This window comes from Dermacentor andersoni, chromosome 5 (assembly GCF_023375885.2).
Source record: "Dermacentor andersoni chromosome 5, qqDerAnde1_hic_scaffold, whole genome shotgun sequence".
In the NCBI taxonomy this organism is placed as follows: Eukaryota; Metazoa; Arthropoda; class Arachnida; order Ixodida; family Ixodidae; genus Dermacentor; species Dermacentor andersoni.
In genome coordinates, this window is record NC_092818.1 from 11,282,428 (window position 1) to 11,309,790 (window position 27,363).

General features: G+C 51.6%; 1 protein-coding gene across 4 annotated transcripts in view; it reads right to left on the reverse strand.

Annotated features, from left to right (window-relative positions):
• The window catches only part of rhea (Talin_middle and talin-RS domain-containing protein rhea), a 391,086-nt gene that overhangs the window by 314,290 nt on the left and 49,433 nt on the right, over positions 1-27,363 (reverse strand). Inside the window, exon 1 of one of the 4 annotated variants that reach the window (XM_055070111.2) lies at positions 25,143-25,299. The exons of the other annotated variants lie outside the window; for them this stretch is intronic. The gene's annotated coding sequence lies outside the window, so the exon portion shown is untranslated. Of the gene's footprint in view, positions 1-25,142; positions 25,300-27,363 lie in introns of those variants that run through there. 4 annotated transcript variants of the gene reach the window in all.

Genomic DNA, 27,363 nt, shown 5'->3' on the forward strand with positions numbered 1-27,363 from the left:
GGGTGAGTGGGAGAGGCGCGTGGAGGAGGGTAGGTTGGCAGTACTTAACCTGGTCGGCGGAAACGTGTATGGAGGGGCTTTAGGATAGCTCGCCCTACTGACGTCAATTGGGTGCTTTACGTCATATGGGTAGGGGCGGCTGTAAATTCCGCCGAGCAGCGATCAGCATCGAAGCACATCTTTAAAACCTTATAATAAATTACACGCTTTACGCGGAGCACTTAGATGCGTCAATTAATAATCAGAAGGACCTACTTTAACGACTCAGTACGTTTGTACAAATACGTTTCAAGGTTCCTTCAAGTCAGACAGCAACAGTTCTCGTCGGTGCATGTTAGAGGGCCGTAATACTAACAGCGCCGCTACGCGTAAATGCCCTTCGGAATTTGCTAGCCTAAGATGGGCTACAGGTATTTCCTTGAAAACTACAAAAGCGGGTACAAGTCTTGCAGGGAGAAGGTGAGCTTCTTCAAGGCTCCGAATGATCCTGAACGTCTGCAAGCATGTGCTGCGGCGATTCCTGGGGACGGCCGTCAGCTCACATCGAGAGATTATGTCTGCGAAAAGCACTTCATGAGTAATATGACGAGACGGGATAAATACTACGGTGAGGGGAGGTAATCCTGGACCACGCGAAAAAACATGGACTGCTTCCAGAGGTTGTTCCCTGTGTAATTGTGTATATCAGTATCAGTACCAACGAAGACTGCGAAAAATGAAGTCGGCGCCGACCAATGGAAAGTCACATAGCGGCTAAAGGGCCACTTGCGCGCGGGAACAATCGATAATGGCACTATGACGTGACAGGAAGTCCCACCCGAGGATGAAACCATGAGAACAGGATGGCAACACAAAAAACTCGACGATGTACAATACGTCTTGGATCACTACGCGGGCTGTGAATACAGCTGTAGCATGAATGCGTTGTGCGCTAACAGTGCAGAGTGCCATGCAAGATGGAGAGGTCGGGACTTTTTTCAGCTTGCGACAAAGAATTTCATGGATGAAGGATACGGCGGCCCCGGTATCGATAAGCGCTTGAGCGGATCCTCACTCGACATGGACGTCAATGACATTCTGCGGTGAAAATTGAGGCCTTAGAAAGTTCGATGAGCTTGCAGTTCTTGCCTACGAAACTGCGCTAGTCAGTTTCCCTCGGCAGTAGGTGGCCGACGACGCATAGGTGACAACGAAGGTCGACGTGGAGAAGGAGAACGGCGACTGTCTGAACGGCGGTCGCGGAAGGGTTTCAGCGGCGAGTCAGCAGCATCGTGGCAGCGTGTCTCGGCGGCAGGTTGTGGCGCGTAGGGAAACTGGTCGAAGGCGTCACGGTTCGAGGACGTGTTACGACGACAAAACCGCGCAACGTGACCAGCAATGCCACACGCGAAGCAAATGGGCCTGCTGTCGGGCGTGCACCACGTGTCGGCTGGACGAAGAAGCTGGGGTGACTGTCGTGGAATGGGACCAGGGGGAACCTGGTGCCTTGGTAGTGGGACGGAATATGACGGTGGGTGTGGCCATGCGACAGCGGCAGCATATTTGAGTGGCGGAGGTGTGACCCGCGACGGGTAGTCGGCACAAGAGAGCGGAGCCGTCGGAGGTGCAAATAGGGGCCGGTAGTCAACATAGGAGAGCGGTGCCGTCACAGGAGCTGGCGGGCGAACGGGGGCAAGTGCGTCAGATATTTGGGCACGGACGGCTTGTTGCACGGCCGGAGACAGTGTTGGGGACGGTTCCTGGGTGGGAGGGAGCAGCGACAGCTACCGGGCCACTTCCTCGCGAATGAAATCCTTGAGCTGAAGGACGAGCAGAAGGATCGGTATGGCCAGCGGCAAGTGCAATGGCCGAGACCGAGTGAGCCTGTAGGACGTTTTGGCGGGCGATGTTACGTTGGCGGCGCAATTCGTCAAAACTCTGACACAGGTTGAAGAGTTCGGCGATGCTGGTTGGGCTCTTGACCAGCAGCGTTTGAAACGCGTCGTTCTAAATACCCTTCAGAATATGGTTGATCTTCTTGTCCTCCGCCATCGTTGGATTAACACGGCTGCAAAGACGGCTGCGTCCTCGATATAGCTGAGGAAAGTCTCGCCCAGTTGCTGTTGTTAGATACGGGACCTTTTCCTGAGCCTACTTCGAGTTCACTAGACCACATCGAATCGCGTCACACCTAATTATGGAGCGCAGAAGCACATCTACCACGTTCCCGAAGCGCGGCACGTTGAAACAAGTTGGCGTCCCTCACCTCGTGCGCCTCATGTGGAGCTATTGTCTCACTGCTTGACTCTTCCCGAAAGTGTAGCGGGAGCCTGGCACGTTTCCAGGTAACGTGGGTTACGAGCAACGCTGCTTTGCAGCTCTGAAAGGTCGCTCGAAGACAACCCGTCTCCCCCCCCCCATCCGTCTATTGTGACGGCGCTTGCAGAGCAGGAAGGCAATACCGCAGACAAGTAATCCCTCGGACAAGTGGAGCCCAAGAAGCGACCCTCTGCGCCGGGTGCGACTTACATTCGCACGGGCGCCTACCATTGGCCGAAAATGACGCCATCTGAGCGCGCCGATTGGCCAAAAATGACGCCACCTGAGCGGGTTCGCCGATTGGCCGAACGTGACGTGACTTCGAGACACCGAAGGGGTTAAAAGCAGAGACCGGGAGCAGCAAGGGAGCATTCCCTCATTCATCTCTTTCGAGCTTCTTGCCACGGGCCGCAGTGTCCGAGTTGCTGCCGGCCCGTAATGACTTTATGACTGTGAATTTCTTTGTACTCTCGCTGTAAATAATGTAAATAAACCTCCGGTTTGCATCTCAAAGTCCTCCTCAACCTCGGCCAACTCCCGCACCCAATGGCAAGGTCCAATATCTGGGGGACAGCAATTGGGATTGTCCTCCAGATCCAACACCTGAATGTCAGCGCTGGGATCGTCCGACAACTCCAACAACTGGTGGCAGTGCTACGGATTAACCTTCGTCCAGAGAAATCCTTAAGAACCGGGAACGGCGAAGAAGAGAGAGCCTTCGTCGAAAGAAGTCCTAAGGAGCTGGGAACAGCGAAGAAGTAAGAGCCTTCGACCCAGAGAGTCCTGAGGAACCCGAAACAGCAAAGAGGAAAGAGCCTTCGTCCAAAGGAGTCCCGAGGAACCTGTAACAGCGAAGAGAGAGCCTTCGTCCAAAGTAGTCCTGTGTGTATCGTATCTGGCGCAGCGCTGGCTTCGCATCTATGGCACGTGTGACGTGACAGCTATCGGTATCGCCCATGACACATGGTGGTGAGGGAACACACCCTCTCCCACTTAGTGTATATATACACGGCTGTTGAATAAACGGGGACGCTTTCCGCTCCCCTTGCTTGGAGCCTCTGGTCATGTCTTGCCTGCGGCACCGCACGATACACTGTGGAACTGCGAACAGCGAAGAAGAGCGAGCCTTCGACCCAGGGAGTCCTGAGGAACCGGGAACAGCGGACCGATGAACCAGATGGCAGGGTGCTGCAACAGTAAGTTAGCGCGTGGTTTTTTTCCTTTGATTCGCCAGACTTCAAATGTTGTGTTTATTTTGATAGTTCTAGGAATCGGGAATTTGTTGCATATGGTGTGTTTGCACAAATTAATTAAGGAAAACAGTTCTAATCACCAGTCGGGGCAGCTGCCATGGATCTTAGAAGGTTGACGAGGTTAGACTTATTGGTGTGCGACGATATGGGAGTTGAGGCGGACGAACAGATGAAAAAGCCAGCTATCATAAAGGCGATTCAAGACAGTGGCAATGATGGTGAAAGCATTGAGATTGCTTGGGAGGTGATACAAGAATCACGGGAGCGTGAGCGCAGTGAACGTAAGCGTGAGAGCCACGAACGTAAGCAAAAGTACGAGAAAGAGAAGGCAGCATTAGAAAAACAGATACAATATTTTCAGCAGTTAAAAGCACGAAGACAACGGCTGTCTGAAAATTCTGTAGGTGGTACAGAGCAAAAAAATGAGGGAGTATCTGGCGGATTTTCGCCAAAAGCCGACGAGAAGAGTAGTGCCTGTGAGATTGGCTGCACATTCATAGGTGAACGGAAAGGACTAGCCGCTAACGATGCCTTAGTGGCAACAGAGGCCGTAGTGAAAGCGACGAGGTGCTGTGCCAACAGAGCACTGTAGAGACAGCTAGGCCAGCTGTGAATGAATTGGCAGAGTCACCACGCGTGTGCGTCGCACGTAACGTTAACGAGGTAGTTAACGAAGCACAGAATACTGTTGACCCGACAGACGCGAGCCCCAATGTCGAGATAACTGTCGAGTCGGATCTGCGTGCCGAAGTGCAGTGCCAGCTGGACGATGCAGTTGAGGGCAGCTCAGGATTGTGAGCTGCGTAGCTCAAGAGAAGACAACTGCATTGTTCAGGGATCGGTGCAGCTCTCCGCCAGTCTAGGTAGCCAAGAGAGAGTATATTTAAATGAAAATCACTCAGACTGTGCGGGTAAGAGACCGATCCGGGCCGACGAGATGTGTAGCGGCCAGCACGAGGCGCCAGAGGACGGCATGAAAGTGAGTGCGAGGAAAAAGCGCCGCAGAAAGAAGCGCCGTAAAGACCGAAAAGCGGTAAATAAGGTAGCGCAGCCAAAGTCGGCGACAGGCCCGAAAAGGCAGGGCGCGGAGAAAAGAAAGGTGCGGTCGTCGTTGACGATGTTGGCGCATCAAACCCGATCGAGCCACCGGTCAAAAAGAGACCGAGACGCATGTTCTGCACGGACGCGGACAAATGGCACGGGGCAGTTACGTTTCTCGTCGTTCCGTCGTTCTTTTCGGAGTGCAGCTTGTAGTGCGAAGGAGCGCAAGGTGGCAAAACGAGACGAGGTGGTAGGTAGACGCGACGCGGTCAGTCGAGATCATGATGAAAGCATGGCGCCAGGACGCTAATTGGCAGGAGACTGTAACGTCTTGGAGGAGCTGATAGTGTGTCAGCCCTTTCGTTGTTCCACGGCAGCCAGAGTAGCTCTCGAACCCTGACCACCTCGAGTACGGCTCAAAAGTATGAGTCAGACGTAAACGTTTGGAACGGGCGGCCAAGAGAGCTTCCGTAGAAGTGAAACGTGTTGTGTGCGTTCTTCTTTCTTTAGCATTTGAAAATTTCGCGATTTAAGATTAGAGTTTCTTTCAGTATGTAAGGTATGAGCTTTGTTTATGTTTTGTTTGAGAAGCTACGAGATTTGAAAGATGCTTATGTAAACCTTTAATTTCGCGAGGAGTTAATTCGAGTGAGTAAAATGAAGCGTCCAGGTTATGAGTGAGAGGCCTATGGTAACGCGCGTGAGTATCAGTTAACCTTATTTTCTTTTATAAGTGTTTCCGAATTTTTTAAGGTTAAGCGCGTAGGTTTGTAGAGTGCATAATTTGCACTGAGAAGCGTTCTTATTTCCATTAGCGCGTGTTTTGTGCGGACAGAAGGAAGCAGAATGTTTATGACTGGGTTGCTCGTGTGTGTTTAGGGCGGCCGTGTTCTGACTTCTCTAATAAGTGTGCGTGGAACTAGTTATAAGACGCATGTTTTTAAGGGTTTTGCGGAGTGCGTAAGTTACGCAAGTGTAGTTGTTCGTTTAAGATACGTGTCCTGTATGGACTAGAGAAAGACACGAGAGTAAGCGTAATGGAACGTTTGCCTACGACGCAAGTACGCGTTCTGAATAGTGACCACAAGGCTAGCGCGCTTGCGATTACGTACTTGTGGAGTTGACCAGACCACCAATACGTGCGATAAGTACGCCACTGCGATAAGGTAAGAACAGGCTGTTCGTGAAATTAGGCCACTTAAGTTATGTAAAGCTACTTTCACTAATTGTTTGCAACGACAACGACCCTTTGTTTTTAAACGATAACACTCTGGCCTTGTCGGCATTCGGGGAGATATGGAAAGCAGTTTAGAAAGGTGGTTGGAACTGCTTTATTAAAATTGGGGTAAGAAAAGATGAGGGTTCATTTTGACTTAGTAATAGCCGGGCGAGTCATGGGTGAAGAGCTTGCGCTTGCACGTAGTGCAGCACTATGTTGTTTTGTTTGTTTGACGTACGTTCTCCAGGGCCCAGGATCCCGAAGTTCGTCACACGAGGCTCGACACCAGTACCCTACATGTTCTTTCAGCGTTCCTCATGGCCAGCGAATTGATTTCACCGGCCATTCCGAACTTCCGGGGCGAGGAGGAGCTGTTAGATACGGGACCTTTTCCTGAGCCTACTTCGAGTTCACCAGACCACATCGAATCGCGTCACACCTAATTAAGGAGCGCAGAAGCACATCTACCACGTTCCCGAGGCGCGGCACGTCCAAACAAGTTGGCGTCCCCCACCTCGTGCGCGGCATGTGGAGCTATTGTTTCACTGCTTGACTCTTCCCGAAAGTGTGGCGGGAGCCTGGCACCGTTCCAGGTAACGTGGGTCCCGAGCAACGCTGCTTTGCAGCTCTGAAAGGTCGCTCGAAGACAAGCCATCTCCCCCCATCCGCCTATTGTGACGGCGCTTGCAAGCCGCGAGGCAACGACGGCCGTAATGCACCGTGAAGCCCTGGGAGCAATCCCCCCCCCCCACCGCCTTTGTAACGGCAGTTGCAGACCAGGAAGGCAATACCGCAGACAAGTAATCCCTCGGACAATTGGAGCCCAAGGAGCGACCCTCTGCGCCGGGTGCGACTTACATTCGCACGGGCGCCTACCATTGGCCGAAAATGACGCCATCTGAGCGGGCTCGCCGATTGGCCGAACGTGACGTGACTTCGAGACACCGAAGGGGTTAAAAGCAGAGACCGGGAGCAGCAATGGAGCATTCCTTCAATTATCTCTTTCGAACTTCTTGCCACGGGCCGCAGCGTCCGAGTTGCTGCCGGCCCGTAATGACTTTATGACTGTGAATTTCTTTGTACTCTCACTGTAAATAATGTAAATAAACCTCCGGTTTGCATCTCAAAGTCCTCCTCAACCTCGGCCAACTCCCGCACCCACCGGCAAGGTCCAAAATCTGAGGGACAGCAATTAGGATTGTCCTCCAGATCCAACACTGTGCTCGCTGGCGTAGACGCTGTTCGGCGCGTAGCTTGCAGACAGCGGGGCGGCCAAACACTTCGGCGAAATGTGTCTTGAATGCTGACCAACTCGAAATGTCAGATTCATGATTTTTAAACCAAACATTTGCGACGCCAGTAAGGTGAACGATGACGTTATTCAGTTTAGATTGGTCGTCCCAATTATCGTGAGCGCTTACACGTTCATAGGAAGACAGCCATTCTTTCATGTCATGTCCTCCGGTCCCGCAAAAGATTGTCGGGTCGCGCTGACGGAGAACGCCGGCGCAAGTGACAGGGGTTGCCATGGGTACAGTCGGTGCGTAGGTCGCATAAGTCACGGTGTTGGTGGGCAACGTACGATTGCGGAGCTCCAAGGTGACTTGAGGGATTCCAGCACCTCGACCAAATGTAATGGTGCTTAATTAAAGCTGAGAAGCGCCAGATCAATAGCAGCCTAGCAGCAACGAACAGCCCGAGCTCTCTTGCAAATCACAGCACGGGTCGTCGTCTCCGAGCTGCTATCGGAAACAGGAGGCGCGCCCGCTTCATTACACCTGCACCTTTCTTCCGTCTCCAGCATCTTTTACATCACCGAAAGAGAAGCGGACTCCCCGGGAAGCGTCATCAAATATCAGTCGTGCTACCGTTAAAATATAAAGAATGAGTGTACACGACAAGCCAGAAACATCAAGGGCGGTGAACGAAAGCGATGTTCACGCAGCTTGTGAGGTCCATGAGCTTGAGGAAAATCAGCTTGGCCACATACTCGAAGAAATTTAAAGCATGTTTGCCTTCGACGAATGCTAGCAGCGCTTACTCATCCATTCGGTCATCGTGTGGGCGTCAAGCAATAGGGCCGCGGACAACCGGAAGTTACAGATCACCTTATTATAGCGGTCATCGAAAGGAATGCGTTTAATTTTTTACTCTGCTCAAACAGTTGAAGCGTAGCACCTATTGCTATCCAGGCTACCAGCGCTAAAGAAGCGCGCGAGTGCCCTCAGTAGAACTTGTGCCAGGCGCACGGCCGAACGCGAGCAACACACGCGACCGGTTGCCTTGGCAACCGAAACGGCGGTGATTTCTTTCTCGGCCACCAGCGTGATAGTGGCCCCGCGGGCTTGTGAGCGTTTCTGGTCGCCGCAAAGAGCGAAGTTTCCACTCCTAAAGGTTTCTTGCTCCGTAGTGTCGGCCCCACACATGACCTCTTGCGTAGAGATCCCTGGGCAAGAATCGAGATTTGTCGACATGAAGTAACTTTTTGCTTCTTCCACGCGAATGGCTATTGTAAAATAAATATTTAGAAATCAACCGGGAATTCTAAAACCTACCGCGCACTCTGACGTATCCTCCGTGTTCTGATGTTTTCACCACGTGTTGGGAGACACCCTTGGCTTCAATCACGTTGCGCGATGCTCCCTCCTACTTTTTCCTTCCTCCATGCTGTGTTATGATGCGACGTCGTGTCTACTTCCGGTGCCTTCCGGTGTCGCGAAGCCTCAACCTTACCGCTAGCCGTTTTTCCGTCGATCTCAAGCGGGAGCTATCCAAGCCGACGTTATTATCCAAGCAGCATGCGTTGCGAGCGTTCTGTCAGCGCCGAGCGTGTCCGCTATTCTAGTAAACGCAGGCAAGTAGGGCGTTTTGACGGATGGGCGGAGGCGTAAACTTCTCCATAGTACTACCGCTGTGATGAAGGGGCTTTAGCGTAAACGTGAGCGGCCTCAGCGGCCTGCACGGTGCAACCACCTGGTGGCGCAGAGCTTACAAGCCAAACACAGAGCTAATATTCCTATAACTAAGCGTAAAACATTTTAAGCATTCAAGAAGACAATGTGTTCACGATTACACTGCTGCCGAAAACTTAAACAAACAGCAAAGTAGAATACACTTGGTTACTGCTATATTAGCTTTGTGTTTGCCCGGTTGAGTCTTGTGTCACCAGGTGGCTGCACCCTTCGGCCGCTCCCGTTTGCGCCTCCGCCCACCTGGCAAAACGCCCAGTATACCTGCGTTTACCGGAATATTGGACCCGCTAAGCTCTCTAGTGCAGTAATCATCCTCGGGCGTGAAATGCCGGCCGCAAACGCGTAGATGCTGGCGCCGACAGCCCGATGCGCTGCAGCCACCCCGCTCACCTGCTGCCTTGCGGAGGGACACGAGCTTGACGTGTCGCCAATCGCTAGATTTGCAGAGCACAACGTGAAAAGAAACCTCGAGACCAACACTGACCCCATAGCTCGCATTAAAACGGAACACGCTGTAACACAAGCAGATGACACTTGCTGTGTGCCGTACGTGCTTGAGCGTAGTGATGCATTGCCGTTGTGTATTGTCTGTTGCTTCTTTCTTACAGAAACAAATTAACATTTCAACTATTACGAACATTTGTCCACCATAAAGTTGGAAAAATTATCGCTGACCAGACCTCGGTAGCCAGTCGGATAGCTCGCCCAAATGACGTCAAATGGGCTGTAGTAAGATACAACCTTAAAAAAAAAACAGCAGTTGGCAACCAAGGCACACGGGCCGCACAGGGTTGTTACTCCGCCAGCCAATCAGAGAGGCAAACAAAATCGTCATCATGCAACCATTTCAAAATGGCGTCGTACTTGATACTTCCGGAGCGCCTACTGTTCTTGAAGAGTCCATTCATCGGCGGAAGCGATGAGGTGTGCAACTATCATGGTCAAAGTGTATGGAGTCTGAGCATCTCACTCTTCAAAAGTTCGCGGTAAAGTTAATTTCACTGCTGACCCCGTTTTACCCATGAAACTTCACTGCTAACTGAAGTGGAACTTGACAATAAATAGTTGCAGCGAAGTAAGCGTTTTATTTCAGTTCAGTAAACAATTATGCTTTCACCGTTCCACTACAATAGACGAATGAAAACGTACAAAATTACGCGCTTTTATTTTATTTTTGTCGTTACCGCCTTATTTAGGTAACACGAAATGTTTGAAGTACGAACTATTTGCAGTCCCGCGGAGGAACAGTGGCTGGCAGTTATGAGGGCTTGGGCGGGGCTTCACTGCGGACTTCAGTTGTATTCGACTGTAACTGCGTCAATTGTAAGAGGGCGGCTGACAACTCAGGGGAGCGGCGCCGCTGCATCGGTAGCGATGCAGGTTTTTAAAACTTTATAATACACGCTTTACACGCAACGCTTAAATATGTCACTTAATGATCCCAAGGACCTGCCCTAACGACTCAGATCGTTTGTGCAAAAACGTGCAAATAATTTCAGAGTCCCTTTAAAGGCTAAACACCATGAGAGCGATATTATGCGCGACGGCTTCGTGCGACAAAACGAGCCGTCGCTTGAACAGATCGCTCGGTCTTGTCGCTTGATCGCTCGGTTCTAGAAACCTAGAATCCGTCGCTCGTCGCCCGCAATTGCTATGAGCGACTAGTCAATAGCGGGAAGCCGGAACTGGATATACATCACTCAAATACTACCAATTGTCACCCGGGTGGAGCAAACGATTGAATTTTTATACGTGCAAGGATAAGAACCTACTGCAAGACCCTCAGAAATATTTTATACAGCTTTTTACAGTAAAATACATCAACTTATTGTAATAAAGCACGCTTCACGCTAGTTTCGGCGCGTACGTTGCTGCCCTCATACTGACAACACCGGGGAGAAGTAGCTCAATATCGTCGTTCGCATGGGGTATGACTTGTAGGCGACGAGCGAACGCGACAGCCATCTCCATCGGATCGCGTGTGGCTGTCGCGCGCAACACCGCTTGCGTGGGGTTTATACTTAAGCCCCTCACCAGGTCTGGCCGTATTGAGCCGAGAATCGCAGAGCATACAATGCGCGATAACAATCGTGTCCGCTTATTACATCGCTGTGCGCCACGGAAAGATCTGAAATTTCAAACCGAACGTCGTCTTTCCTTCTCGCGGCCGCCGCGCTCCAAGACGGAGGATGACGTACACTGTAGGAGTTGAGGAGGACGTCGGGATGAAAAACTTGGGAGGTTTATTTACATTATTTACAGTGAGAGTCAATTAACAGTCTTAGTGTCATTACGGGCCGGCAGCAACTCGGACGCTGCGGCCCGTCGCAAGAAGTTCGAAAGAGATGAATCAAGGAATGCTCCTCTGCTGCTCCCGGTCTGCGTCTTTTAAGCCCTTCGGTGTCGATAAGACACGTAACGTTCGGCCAATGGGAGAGTCCGCTCAGGTGACGCCATTTTGGGCCAATCGCCGAGCCCGCTCGGGTGTCATTTTCGGCTAATGGTAGGCGCCCGTGCGATGGAGTCACACCGGCGAAGAGAGTCGCTCCTTGGTCACCCTGCGGTCTTGCCTTGCTGACTTGCAATGCGCCGTCACCATAGAGGGTAGGGGGCGACGCCGCCAGGTTCTCACGGCGCATTACAGCCGTCTTGCTTCGGGACCCACTTTACCCGCCACAGTGCCAGGCTCTCGCTTTACTTTCGGGAAGAGCCAAGCAGTGAATAGCTCCACCGGCTGCACACGAAGTGGGGTCCGCCAACTTGTTTGCACGTGTCGTGCCTCAGGAATGCGGCATCCGTGTTTCTTCGCCCCTCAATTAGCTGTGGTGCGATTCGATGTGGTCTGGTGAACTCGACGTAGGCTCAGGAAACGGCCCCGTATCTAACACGTGCTAGTGCGCCTACGTACACGTGTTCGTGCTGTGACGTCGCTTGTGGTGACACGCGACTTCGAGAATTATTCAAGGAAACATCTGTCATTTGCGTAATATGTTGCTAGAATAGACGCATTAAAGCTTGGAGAAATAATAAAACACGTAAATCAAATGTCTGCGTGTTTTTGTTTTAGTTTGCATCGCAGCAAGAAAGGTGTGCTCCCGTTTCGTCTGCTTGTTCCCACGTCGTGCAGTTGCGCGCGCAGACATCGAAACTATGTCACTTTCTACCGTGTTCCAGCGTGGGATCACGCTCTGTGGTCCGCCTGTGTCTGCCTCGGTATTCGTGTAGCACAGACTTATACCGCTAGTAAGGTGTCCTCGTGCACAGCGCGCAAAATCGTGCGCGAAACGAGACAATCACAACAGCTCGCGCGCGACGCCGCCAGCGGAAGTGCGCCGCCCGCAAAACAGCGAGGAGAAAGAAAAATGAAGGCGGGGCACGTGACGTATGCGTCACGCGATCCTCGAGGTCTGAGAACGCAGGGAAGGAATTTCGCCTGAGGAAGCTAGGCGGGTCAAGTGGCAGTGGAGCTCGCCTCCTAAAATCATGGCTTAACGGCACTTGGCTATCTTGGCTATTAATTAGCCAATATGACAAATTTTTGCGGCAGAACGCTACCTAGAGGACACGTAGCAACTTCCAGCGTATAACCGAAGTATGCTGTGTGGCCTGGTGAGGTCCTTTAAGGTCCGCACAACGAGCGATGGGCAGCAGCATGGATTAGAAAGCAAACAGGGGCAGTCGGTATTCTAGTTCAATTCAATTCAATTCTTTATTTGCAGACATAGAACATACAGAAATACCAAAACTGACAGTAAGAGGAAGAAATTGAGTCTGGCAGGGCATGCAATGCATAGGGAAAGTAATCCTGGGTGGCACATTAGAATCACACAATGGGTGCCGAGACAACGGAAACCCAGCTATGGAACAACGCGGCGGTGTGATAAAAATGTGAAAATCTGTAGGTATGAAATGGGGTCAGCTGGCGCCAGGCAGGGGATCGTTGGGAGACGCTGTTGTCCGGCAGAGGGCATAAACAGGCTGAAGATGATGAATATCGGCTCAATAGCGCTTGCCACTGACAAGACCGCGGGGAAGTACCTGATCGCTGCGTTAAGGCACGATCAGCTATAGACAGCAAGCGGACGAGCTCACCACAAGTCTACGGAATACTACAATTGACCCAAGTGCGGTGGAACATATTCCGTGCCAGGCAACAGTCGCAAAACTCCTCCCCTTCCACCCACGGGTGCACCCTCTCTCTCAGGCGAACAACTTCGCGCTCCGGTTGCGACAGATATACAAGCCGCCCCTGCAAAGTGCTGCCACAGGCAAGACATGGCGACCATTGTTCCAGTTTCATTGTTCCAACATGAGCGCCAACTGGCCTGACAGACAACGCGTATTTACTGGCGTCCCGGCGAGCCACATGCTTTGTGGTTCTGATCATAGATGGCGCGCAATCTCGTTACCCACGACACCTAACCGACAACGGGAAGTCAATGCTGGATCTTTGTGAGCAACATCACCTCGTTATCGTGAATACAGGGCTTAAGTGTGACGGGCCGACCACGTGGGAAATGGGAAACCGGCAATCGACCATGGATTACCGTCTGATGACAGAAGGAATTGATAAGTTGAGAGAAATGATCATTGACTAGGAAGGGTACAGCAGCATAGGTAATGACCATAAACGCATTATTTTGAAGATGGGTTATGTAGTTGGGAAAGAGAGCAATGATTGCAAAATGGCCAGTCCAAATTTGAACGCTGAACAAATATAACAAATATAGTCACAAGAGTCGAGGAACAACTTGACAAATGGCCAAGCAAAGAGTGGGAATTTCGCGAGCTTCTAAGTGTAATGACGACAGAAATACGGAAAGAGAAGCGACATGGCTCGGTGGAAAGGAACAAAGAAACCGAAAAACAGAAAACATCCTGACAGCACAGGCAGGCAAAGAAAAGCGCAGTTGCCGCAGTATGAAGTAGCCAGAAAACGGGAAATATAGCGGGAGAAAAAATATATGGTTCAAATAGTAGTTCAAGCAAAGATAAAAGGTGAAAGTGAACGTTGGTTGTCAGAAATACGTGAGAAAAAGAAGGCCGCACCTAGAATATTTCGGAACCACATAAACCTATTAGGCAGGAAGTCTGGCACAACTATATTGCCGTGGGTATGTGCATGTGAGGACGAGGTAGAAGTAGCGCGGGTTTTTAGCTTTAGCCTGGAGACGAAGAAGACGTTGTTGGTTTCCTCTGGAAAGTGCCACAGGGATATTTGCTCAACCGTGGAGGAATTTATAATTGCTACAAAGAGATTGTCTTGAATTCTTAAACATTTTATTTTTGTTCATTTCCTCCAGTTAGCTTTACCAATTTTAGTATTTCATAAAGATTGCCTAATTTCATCCAAATCTTGGCCAATCCCCCACAGTGGGTGTGCGCCGTCGCATAAGGAATACCATACCATACCTCTGACGACACAACAACGACGGATAAAGTGTATTAGTTGGTGGTGCTGCTCCGCATCCTCGTCGATTCCACGTCGTTACACTGAAGGTGCGGGGTATTCTTAATGTTTGGCGCCCCTTCGCGGAGTCGACGATCGAGCTTGGAATCGCCATCGCGCATCGAAACACCGGTCCACCGGTTCAGTCGTCGCCTGCTAGGCCTAGCGCCTGAGTCCAGTCCCCTGCAAGAAAGCTCGAGAAATCGTTTGCCTCCTACAACAATCATGGTCACCGCAGCTCCATCGCAAGTAACACTGCAGAATTATATGGTTCCGAAGAACTTTCATGCTGATGCCTTTGAAGACATCCAAGATTGCCTAGACCAGTTCGAGCGCGTCCCCAAGTACAACCATAAGACCAGCTCGGAGGACAAACTCTCGTTTCTATCTGAAGGACAATGCTAGTACGTGGCACGTCAACAGGGAAAGCAGGTTTGTCACGTGGGACGACTTCCGCGCGCAGCTGCTGGATACTTTTACAAGCATCGACAGCAGAGAAAATGCGCGGAGCCTTCTTGAAATCCGCATTCAAAAACCCAATGAGAGCGTTGGTATGTTCTCAAAAAACATTGCCCGTCTTTTCCGTAGGGCAGACCCCGACATACGAAAGGAAAGAAAGCTGCGCTATTTCTTGCGAGGAGTGAAAGAGCGACTGTTTGCCGGCCTTGTGAGAAATCCACCGACAACAGTGACGGAGTTCACAAAAGAGGCTACAGCCATTGAACGGGCCCTGCAGCAACAATACCGACAGCATGACATGAGTAACTCGACGGCGGACACATCTGTGCTGACTGCGAGTAACGACAGGCCTATGCGTGAACTTAACCGAGAGGTTGTGTGAGAAGAGCTTCGGCAGCTCGGATTTGTTGTTGCGCCTACGGAACCGGCGCCAGCGTTATCTTTTGTAGCTGATGTGGTCCGGAAAGAAGTCCAGCAATTTTTTTCATCGCCAGACTGTGATAACGTGCCGCGGCGTCTTGCTTATGCGGAAGCTGTTCGCCATCCAATCAACACAACTTCGACGTCATTGACCCACAACTACATCACCTGTGCTACAAACAGAGTCCAAGGCCGATTCAAATAGGTCGCGAAGCTTCGGGCGAAAAGCGGTTCAGTACAGATTGTCACCGACATCAGCAGGGGGGATTATGGGAGCAGCGATTGAAGCGCGACTAGGTTTGGAGGGAACAAACATTGGGAAAGAAAAACGCGTTTTTTAATTCAAACGAGACACAGTTAGATTCACTCAACGAAAATAAAATTCCTAGTCAATTTTATATATTCGTGACGAGTTAAGAAAATACAAGTTTAATTTTATTATTACTAATAAATGCATTTCTTTTCAGCCCCCATCGCTACAGGGGGCGTTGACGCCACTATCACTCGCTATGCAATGCACGTCTTGATATGGGCAGAAAGGCGCACTCGTATCACCTGTTGAAATACGCCCCCCTCACAGTTTGTGCTTTCTTGCTTGTCGAAGTTTTCTGAATTTGGTGACGCGGGTAGCTTCATTGCTTCTTAATCTGTTCAGTCAAAAGTAGTGAGTTACAACCGCCAGATAATTGTGTAGTTCTCGTGCGACTGCGCTGGCCGAGGGGCTTGGCATCCAACAATAGGATCAGCACTATACACCTAAAGCTTTCGTCGGCCTCCAAAGAAAGTATGTTCTGTGCAGGGATGCGATTTCGACAACCGTACGGCTGGCCTTTTCCTGCATCGCTTTCCACGCTGAAAGCTCAAAACGCCCATCAAGTCGAATGGCGGGGCATTTGAATATATAGCTCCAAAGAAAGAACAACAAAACAAATTTCGCGCCTTCGAAAACAAAATGACGTCACTTCTGCTTTTAACGGACATGGCGTCACATTATTTTTTCTTCCGCCGGAAGTGTTGCCACCACATACAGATGGTGCTAAGCCCCATGGACCGCCGATGGACCGCCATGTTTTGAACGTATGGGCTCCTATGGAAGCTTCGCTACCAGGTATATTTACCTTGCAGAGTCGACATCGTCACCCCCGTCGACTCTACCCACCCCGCCGCTCACGCCAGCACAAACAATGCCGTATCTTCGACATGCACACGTCACTCCTTGGTTCCATGGAGTGTTGCCGCCAAACTATCAGCGTCGGAAAACTGATTTGTGGCGCACCGTCGACCAGTGCTACCATTCTGGCGAAGGTGGACACGTCTATCGAGTTTGCCACAAATGGAACTATCAATACCCAAGCTTTCCTGCAAACCATGACGATTGTCCGTATGACAGTCGACGCGCCTACAACGAGGCTCCTGTGAACAGTCAGCCGCCAAATACGACGACGCCCGCCCGGACCACGTTCTCCTTCTGCGCGCTACGATTCGGCGACTCGTCGCAGTTTTACCGACGTCACTATAGGGGCAGGTCCCCTAGACCTCGACGGGGAAACTAGCCGCAGCGACCTCCAGGGGTGAGGTTGCCAATTCTCTAACTTCTCCACATCCACCATAACCGACGACGTGAAGACTCCGATGACGAAGACACCGAATGCAACGAATACAACTACGAAAGACGTAACTGACGTCGTTATAGCGCCGACCGCATCGTTCGCATTGACGGTCACCAAGTAGCCGCTCATATTGACACTGGCTGCCATGTTTCAATCATAAGCTTACAGCTCGTCGACAAACTAAGGAAGGTGAAGACACCACGGGCCCATGCAACATAAGAACCGCCGGAGGTCAGCTGGCGACACCTGTCGGGAAATGCACGGCCAGACTCTTCGCCCTTCGTCGCCACCCTCGTCAGTCTTACTGGGCGTTGTAAGGAACTTATATTGGGCACGGATTTCCTACGCGAGTACGGCGCCGTGATTAACATCTGTGACAGAAGCGTCACGTTTACCTCGAGCTCAGATGATGTCACCCATGAGAAGCAACAACAACCTCGCTTACGTATTGCTGCGGACGACGTCATACTTTTGCCACGGAGTTGCGCTCTCGTACCCGTTTACTGTGACAGCATGCAGAATGGGACTGGAGTAGCTCAACACATCAATGCTCTAGCACTGAATTGCGGCGTCTCCATTGCCAGAGCGCTTATCAATGTAATCGACGGAATCGCCCAACTCTTCCTGATGAATTTTAGTAAGAAACGTCGACACATCGTTAGAAGCACTGCCGTCGCTTATTTCGACGAAGTAACACAAACAGAAGGCGGCCACTTAGCATAGCAGCCTCCTCTAGAAACCACATAGCTGCGCCTATTGTAGACGTTAATCCGACTTTACCGGCCGTTGAGCGAAACCGTCTTCTTGAACTCATCAATCAGTACTTGGGCTGTTTCTCATCTGCGTCAAGAGTTGGTCAAACGCCACTTACCAAACACCGCATCATTACTGATGTCGACGCCAGACCCATTCGACAAAACCCTTATCGGGGGTCCCGAAAGGAATGCGAAGCAATGCAAAAACAACTGAACGCGATGCTGGAAAATGGCGTTATTCGGCCATGTAATAGCCCTTGGGCATCAACTGTAGTTTTAGTGAAAAAGAAGGACGGTAGCCTGCGCTTCTGCGTCGACTATCGGAAGCTCAATGAGGTCACAAAAAAGGACGTTTATGCAATGCCACGTATTGATGATTCCTTGGATAAGTTGCGAAACGCGTGCTACTTTTCGTAAATGGACTTGAAAAGCGGTTATTGGCAGATCGAAGTGGATCAGAGAGGCCGTGAGAAAACCGCCTTTGTGACGCCTGACGGACTTTATGAATTTCAGGTACTTCGGTTTCTTTTCGGCGCCAGCAACATTTCTGCGTCTAGTGGACACTGTCCTCTCTGGACTCAAATGGCAAACATGCCTGGTGTACCTGGATGACGTGACCGTCTTTTCCGCAACGTTCGACGAACACTTATAAAGGTTGCAAACTGTTTTTGAAGCGATACGCTCTGCCGGTCTCACTTTGAAGCCTGAGAAGTGTCATTTTGTTTTGCACGAGCTCCAGTGCATCGGTGCACGTTGTCAGTAGCCAAGGAGTCCAACCTGATCCTGATAAAATTGCTGCCGTCGCTAATTTCCTGACCCCATCAGACAAAAGGGCCATGCGACGTTTTCTAAGATTCTGTGCATATTACGGGCGATTTATCGCGAATTCCTCGCAAATCGCATGGCCGTTAACACAGCTCACCAGAGAAGATCCCTTTTACTAGGGGCGAAGACCAGCAGCGGGCATTCCACGAGCTCCGGCAACGCATGCAAGCGCCTCCCGTGCTCGCACACTTCGACGAAGACGCCCCGACGATGTTGCGCAGACTAGGGACGGTGCTCGTACAATGGCAGGACGACAGCGAAAACGTGGTCGCTTACGCCAGTAGGACACCATCCCGAGCCGAGGCTAACTACTCCACCACTGAAAAAGAATGCCTCGCACTGGTACGGGCAGTTCAGCAATTTCGTCCATATTTGTACGGTCGGTCTTTCACCGTCGTTAGCGGTCACCATTCACTCTGGTGGCTTATTAATTTGAAAAATCCTTCCGGCCGGCTCGCACGCTGGAGTCTTCGACTCCAAGAGTTCGACTTTGTTGTCGCATACAAGTGGGAAAAACGGCACGCAGACGCCGACTGCCTTTCTCGGTCTCCTGTTGAGCCGGCAGCAGAAGACGATGACGACACGGTCTTTCTGGGACTCGTGGACACCGCCGATCTTTTACGCCAGCAACGGGATGACACTGAATTGCTGCCGCTTATCGATTACCTGGAAGGACGAACAAATAGCGCGCCTCAACATGTTTTTTAGCCCAAAAGCTCGAAAAAAAAAAAAAGACAGTGAGAGACGAAAGGAAAGACGAGCGCTTCACTTAGAACTGTTTATTCTGAAAAACAGCATCCCATATGTACACAAAAATGCACACGGGCAAACGCATAAAACAAGCAAAAAACGTCCGTAAGCCGCAGGCATTGTTATCAACTTTTATATGCTTAGCAATGTAAATACCGAATCATAAAACGTAACAGATGTTTGACTCACGCAAGCTAGATCAGTGGTATGGATATGGAATGCCTGTAACAGTTCACGTGCGGTTTTGTTTTTGCTTCTGCCTATGATCCTGACATTAAAAAACAGTGGTTCACAGTCGGAACAAGACTTGCAGTGCGCAGACAGGTGCGCAGTCGTATCTTTGTTTAAAATATTTGCGTGCTCTCTAATTCGGTCGTTGACGCAACACCCAGTATGCCCAATGTAGCACTTGCCACAGCTGAGCGGAATCAGGTAAACCACTCCGGTGGGCCACTCCAGTGGAGCAATGCACGTAACTCAACGAGCTGTACTGTACACCCGTTCGTAGCGCCACCCGTAATTCGAGGGCAGAGACGGGCCAGCTTGTTCGGGCAGAGAAGACAAGTACTCCATACCTGTTCGCCACTTTCTTGAGATTCTGGCTAACCCTTGCGCCACTTGTACCACTGTGACCACTTGTACCTTTTTTCTAGCGCTACGCACGACTTCATCGCCCTCCTTTTTGTTGCCCTTCAGCTTCTGGAGCAAAGTTTGCCCAACTGACGTCGGCACCGAGCGAAAGTAATCGGCTTTTAAAAGTTGCTCGATCAGATTGTCAAAACTCGTCTTGATCACATGAACACGCGATTTCTTAAGCGCAGACCCCAAGCAGGTCTTACGCTTTATGATTCGGAATTCAGATTGCTTAGCATATAAAAATTGATGATAATGCCTTCGGCTTACCGACGTCTTTTGGTTGTTTTATGCGTTTGCGCATGTGCATTTTTGTGTATATATAGGATGCTCTGTTTTTTTTTTTTTTTTTTCAGAATAAACAGTTTCAAGTGTAGCGCTCGTCTTTCTTTTCTTTTTCGCCGCTCACTGTCCTCTTTTTTTTCGAGTTTTTTGCGCTAAAAAGCAACATGTTAAGTAAACACCAACTAGCCCAAGTTATCTTCAGCGTGCCGAGGCTATTTGCAAGAGGGCTGGCATCGTGCCGCAACGTCCTCTACAAGAAGAACTTCTCAACTAGCGGCAGCAACTACTTACTCTCATCGCTTCGACGTGAAATCTTACACGCCTGCCACCAAGAGCCGACCGCTGGGCACTTATGCTACACTCGCACATCAGCACAGATTCGGCAGAATTACTACTGGCCGAGCCTTACTGCGGTCGTTAAACGTTACGTTCAGACATGTCTGGATTGCCAACGTTGCAAACCGCCATACGTCAAGCCAGCCGGCCTACTGCACCCTGTTCAAGTACCAGCCACACCATTTTCACAAGTAGGCATGCATTTTATGGGTCCCTTCCCAACGTCTATTACCGGCAATAGGTGGATAATCGCCGCCACGGATTATCTCACTAGATGTGCCGAGACAGGTGCTCTGCAACGGGCAACAGCACATGAAGCGGCTCGATTTTTTCTCAAGTCCATCGTTTTAAGGCATGGCGCTCCCGCAGTAGTAGTCACGGACAGAGGTACTGCGTTCGTGGCCAGGTTTTTGGATATCGTTCTACGTCTAAGTGGTACCGCCCACCGGAAGACAACGGCGTATCACCCCAAAACAAACGGACTGACGGAACGACTCAATAAAACACTGGCTGATATGATAAGCATGTACGTAGATGTAGAGCACAACAACTGGAACGAGGTTTTACCTTATGTCACCTTCGCGTACAATACGGCTCGTCAAGAGACCACTCGCAAGACACCCTTCAGTCTCGTATACGGCCGTGCGGTTACGACAACACGAGACACAATGCTCCCTCACAAAGAGACGGGTGCTGAAGAGATCACACAACGAGCAGAAGATGTGCGTGTCTGCGAATCCACGAACAACAGGACTGTGACGGCAGACGCTACAATCTTCGGCAAAGACCCGTAACATACAACATCGGCGTCGAAGTGTGGGTCTGGACACCTATTCGTCAGCGTGGGTTCTCTGAAAAAGCTCCTGCGCAAGTACCTACATAGTTCAACGCATCAGTGACGTCAACTACGAAGTCGTTCCAGACGGCTCTCACTGTTCGAAGCGCCGACGCATTTACCCGAAGTCGTTCACGTGCTTCGTATGAAGGCGTACTATGAAGACTGACAAGACTGCGCAGTTTTTTATCGCTGTTTTCCAAGCCTCTATCATAGCGACGATGATCTTTTTCTAAAGGGGGAGCAAACAGCACAGTATATTTGGCAGAACTATATTGTCGCGGGTATGTGCCAGTGGGGACGAGGTAGAAGTAGCGCGGGTTTTTTAGGTTAAGCCTGGAGACGAAGAATACGTTGTTGGTTTTCTCTGACGACGGATAAAGTGAATTTGTTGGTGGTGCTGCTCCGCATCTTCGTCGATCTCACGTCGATCCCCACGAGTTGTTGACAAATCCGACCTCGCCCTGCTACCTGCTAGACACCTGGTTAGCTCAGATGGCAGAGCGGCTGCCCCGGAAAGGCGGTGGTCCCGAGTTCGAGTCCCGGACCAGGACGAATTTTTCTTCAACTGCGAGGCTTTTCCTTCAAGGGACACGTATGGGTTTCCTTTGTAGCAACTGCTACGAACGGGTGGATGTCTGATTTCCCCTTAGTTAATTACTACTCTCCCACTTGCGGGTTTCCACAGAACTATTACGTCAAAGACACAATTTATAACTCAAAGGGAAGTTCATTACTTTTCAAAGCGAGATCAGGATGCCTTAGAACGCGCACTTATAAGCGGGACATAAGAAGCATGTGCTTGCTGCGGTAAAGCTAGGGCAATGATGGAACATTTTTGATTAGAATGTGAGGCCTAGCGGTCGATTCAGGCACCAGTGGCCACCTTGAAGCCTTTGGGTTCAACGAGAGCAGTGAAAAAGTAAACATGTCCGCAATTGAGATTAGTAAGCGGCGATTGGAAGAATGGTGGAAGTAGGGAAACGACAAACGGAGGCGTACAAAAACAAAGTTCACAAAAGGGGTTTAGAAACTTTGCTTATGGGAATTCATCGTGTTTGCCTTATCTTCTTGTTTAACACAGGCAGGCAATATAGCGCAACCCACTTGCCCGTTCCGAAGGGGAAGCTCACAGCATCCATCCAGAGATGCGTTGCCTGTGTCGGGCGTGCAGCGAGCGGGCTTTCTGTTTGTTTACTAATTTGCTGGTTGCAGAACCGTGCGCGCGCTGTCGCTTTTGCCCGCGCGTCGCAGTACGACAGCTAGTGCCACTTGTCGCCTGCCCAAGTGCACGGGTGAGGATACTTCGCTGCCTTCATAAGCATCAGAATGTCCTACTGTAAGTGTCGGTGTCACGGTAGCACCTGTTAAATAATCCTATTTTGTACACCGGTATGGTCTTACTCAATTTACATTTGCTAGTCCCCAACTACGGCGTGCCTCACAATCAGGACTGCAGCTTTTGAGCACCAGACGAGAGGACAGGGAAGAGGCTAAGTCACTCGAACGCAGATACCCACAGATAGCCTCTGCTCTCGTCTTGAGCGCAAAAAGCTGCATTCATGTCCTACCAACATGCCCAAACAGTCACTTTAGTGAGCTCATAATCAGATCGCGATTTCGGTACGTAAAACACCATTATTTAACTTGTTAGAACGACGATGGGTAACTTCGGCGACATGTGACTTTCTCATGGTGAATTCCAATGGCAGATCCGGAGCACTTCCGGTAGTAGTAGTTGTGCTCTTTGCGGAGCAAGCGCATTCGACTGGGAGATGGAGGGTGCCTCCCGCAGCTTTCAATGGCGGATTGGGAGCAGCTCCGCCGCTAGATCCACTCCACGGAGCAGCGCTCTCAACTCCGCAACAATTGACGGAGTTCACCGGAAGCCGCTTGGTGGTCAGGCCACCCACAGCCAACTACCGCCATGGTGCGCGCGCCCGTGAACGCGGTGTCTCAGAAGTGGTGCTTCGCATCGTCAACTTGCGCTTGTACTGCTTGCGGAGAGCGATGCTTCCTCTAGCTTAAGTTCCGCACCGACCAGCGGGAGGACTCAAGGGAGTAAGAAGCTGGCGTGTTCAAGCAAGCTTTCGACGCCATGTTTCGGCCGCCGGCCAAGAGATCGAAAGTGACGCGCTTCGCCGACGACGTGGTTCGCCAGTATTCGGACGAAGACGGAAGTTGGCGTTCTAACAGCCTTTACTTCCGAAGGCACTGTCTCGACGTGTCACCACCGAACTGATGGCGGGTTTCTCTGCGTCTCCGATGTGCGCGACACACAATCACGGCGAACGAGAAAAGCACACACGCACGCGCTGTGACTTTAGGCTAAAAAGAAACACGAAACTTGTACACACAACGCGCGCGCGAGTTCAAGCCTAAAAGGCCGAGAACGACGAATAACCCGAGGCGCTTTCGGGGGCGGAGGTGCGCTCGTGGGAATGGCGCCCGTGCTTCAATCGCAGATGTCGGCCTGGATCCGCTGTGGCGGAGTGTTCCGGAGCGGCGGTCGGCCATTCTGAATCCGCCACTGGAATCCGCTGTCATTCTTGGAAATAGGCTGAGCGGATCTTCACCGCTTGCAGCCGCACCGATACAACGGCAGCAGCGAAAGCGCGCCAGCCGGCCACTTTTGATGGCTGAACGGTGGTCATATACGGTTCACACTTTGTGCGGACGAATGGAACGGATGCCAAACGCCTGAGACACGACGTGCCTAATCGTCACGCTCGTCAACATGAAAAGGACGTCCGTACGGGGTGCGTGCGCGACGGTATTATGAGCGGAATGTGCAAATCCTACTCTGTCCCACGTTCACCCCTTCTAGGAGTGGTTTCCATCCGTGTGTGTTGACCCGGCGTGTCCTGACAAGGCCCTCTAGCAGGGAGCAAGGGAAAATGAGGTTGCCCGGATGGTGGAGGGTATACGAGAACCCCAGCGAGCCGGCACATCTTCTCTGCCCTTGCGTGCGGGTGCACGCGCGCTGAACGTTTGTCTTGGAGCGCACCGCTCGCCCGGAATAACGTATTAAACTTGCGCTATTTGTTGTCACATTACCTCGCCTTGCCTGCCGAACCATGTGCGACGGTCGAGCTGGTTCGAGCTCCAAGCAAACGCTGGTGGCAGCCCGTAGCAAAGCATTCTCGACTTTGACCGCCGCACTGCGCGCGCATTTGGCGTCCACAGCTGCAAGAACACGCCGGTCACACTTTGCGAGCTGAGCCGTCGACATTTCCCGCGCACCAGGCAGGTCCAGAAACAGCAAGCGCTGGCGGCATGCGTGCACGCGAGAAATCGTGCTACGGTGACACGGCGTCGCTTGCATCTCCCGAGCACCCACTCGGACTGTATAGGCAGTAATTCGCGACACAGGGGATTCGATATTTCGAGATAACAGGGGCGGCGTCTAAATTCCGGACTTACGACCGGACTCGTAGTAAGAAGTAAAATACGACTGCTCGATGCCCCCTGAATTACGAGCAGGTACACGGTATACGTACGTGAAACGAGCGTCCCGAATACGAAAGTCGCACGATGACGGTGTCGATGCAGAGTGATCGCGTGCCTCTCTACCGGTGCTGCTTCGTCGTTGGCGCCAGCCAACAAAGGCCGTGTCCTGCGGCACAGCTTGACCGAGGGCAGGAACCATTGTAGAACCAAGGAGAGGAGACTCGTCGCCACAAATAAACAACGGGGAGGGCGCACGGCTGAATTTTGCCAGCGCGGAAGTGTCAACATGTCTCGGTCTAATTGAGACCCGTGCACATCCCCCGACGCCTCTGGATCCACCAGTGGCTAGACCGCACAGTTAAAAAAAAAAATAATAACGTAGGCCACGACACGTGGGACCCTACAGCGAGAAGCGCCGACGTATGTGCATCCCACGAGCATTTTAGCGACATCGATGAGGTGGACCTCGAAAACATTTGTCGCTCACCACGAGCACCGGCGGGAAGGCGTTGCGTACCGCGGCCGAGTGCTTCGGCGACGTCGACGGCTTACCGCAGCTTCCAGCACGCAGGCGATCAAATCCCTCGGCAACCGGGCGTGTCGAGGCAACGAGGGCCAGCCGGGATTGGCTCGTGCCGGAGCACCTGGGCGGCGGCCCCATCCCGCCGGCGAGCCGCACGTCACGTGCCGCCGGGCGAAGGACGGCGGGCCCGCGGTCGCCGTGTCGCGACCCGAGGTCCGCGCACGCGTCCCGCGCGAGCAGCACTGGCGAGCGGGGCGGCGCGCGCTGCCGGAACGCGCGCCGACCCCGCCCACGTGGGCGCCGCCCGCGGCTTCGATCCGCCGCTCGGGGACAAAGCGCCGGCACCGCCCGCCGGCGGTCGATGAGACGCCGCGTCCAGCGCCGGCCCCCCGACAATGGTGGACCAGTGGATTTGAAAGTCGTCTCGTCGCCCGCTTCGCTTGAGCCACATTTCTTTCTTTCTTACTGGCCTGGCTCAACGCCGGAGAGCAGCAGGCTTGCCTGCTGGAGTCAAAAAAGGCGCACGAGGCAGACCAGTCTCGTCTGTGTCGGACTCTCGCTTACTAGCGACAGCCATCGAGTGCTCGCAGCCGAAACGAGTCAACTGCAGGAGAGTCACGACGAACAACGCCTCTCGCGCGCCTCCCGAAAAGATTCCTCACAGGGAGCCTCGAACAATGCCGAGGAACGCGTGCGTGCGAGCGTTCGCCTCACGGCGCAAACACGCATCGATCGAGCACAGAGATTCAGTTGTACGGTTCCCGCACCGGCTGTTGACGAGCCTCTGACGACGATTTCTTGGGACGGGCTTGCTGTACGCAGAGCACAAATCGGCGTGCCTCTGTGGCGGTGCTGAGCTGCTTACAACCCCTATGACAAGGACGGGCGATATGCCTGCTTGACCAGGACTCGCTACGTGCTCTCGGTGCTTGGTGCATGCACAATGGTCGGCAGATGTTGCCACGGAAGCGTCACATGTTTTCCGCGTCTGCCATATACGTTCACCGAGAATGCTTATCCATATCGCGTACTGTCTCCAGCGCAATGACTTCTCTAGCGATCAGTTCGTTCACTAAATCCGGAGAAGAGTGTTTACTGTCACACAGTGCCCTCGGTAGACCCTGGAAGCTTTCGCACGATCTTTTGTGCCCATTGCTTTTATATCGCAATATGAAACTTATCCAATGGCCGTCACACCCCCAAAGCAAGGATAGCTTTAACCCAAACAAAGCTCTCCTCGGCGCAAATTTTGCCTTATATGGAGCATATATGGAGCGTCCCCATTCACGTCAACAAGTATCGACAACACAGGAGCGATGTCGGCGTTTGTGTGCAGGACTCCTCTTGAAGGGAGTTGGCACCATGGAACATCCCTATGACGGTCATCAAGGGCAAAATCGATTCAAGGCTCTCGCTCGCGAGTCCCGGTGGCCAAAGGTGAACCAGATCGAAACAGTGGTAATGTCACCTGTGCCAAATATGCCGAAGGTCTAGTCGAACGGGCGGAAATCATGGCCCTCTCCGCCGAGCCTCGGGAGGCATCGAACGTTTCTAGAAGTCACCACTGCACCGGCAGTCACAATTAGTGTTTACCGCATTCGATTGACTTGTGACGCGGACCAGGACTGCACCAGGAGCCAATTACTGCTGAAGCGCAGACACATGGCGAGATAGAAGAAATAGACATGCGAATACAATGTCACGAGTGTAGTGCGAGGCCCCGTCCGCAGCACGAAGCTGTGTCATCCGCTGTTAACTTGTGAACGTCATTAACCACCGTATCCACAAATGCATCGCAACTTTAAAGGCCATCCTTGATCTAGGTGATGCCTGGCATGAACGTGCCCAGGACGCTCATTGCATTTCCTTTGGCGCGTTAACGACACGCGTCGTTTAAAGGGACCCTGAAACGATTTTGACCATGTTCTACAAACGTACTGAGTCCGTAAAGCGTGTAATTTATTATAAGGTTTTAAAAATGCACATCGCTGCCTATTGCAGCACACTGCGCGGCGGAATTTTAAGCCGCCCCTACCCAATGACGCAAATCACCCATGTGACATCAGTGGGGCGATCTATCCGATTGGCTGACCAGGGCGCGTTATCGATAATTTTTCCAACTTTATGGTAAACAAATGATGTTTGTAATAGTTGGAATGTTAGTTAATTTGTTTTTATAAAAAGAAAGTAATAGAAAGGGAATGCACAAGAAAAATCTTTCGGTACACTTAAGCACTTCCGGCACACAGC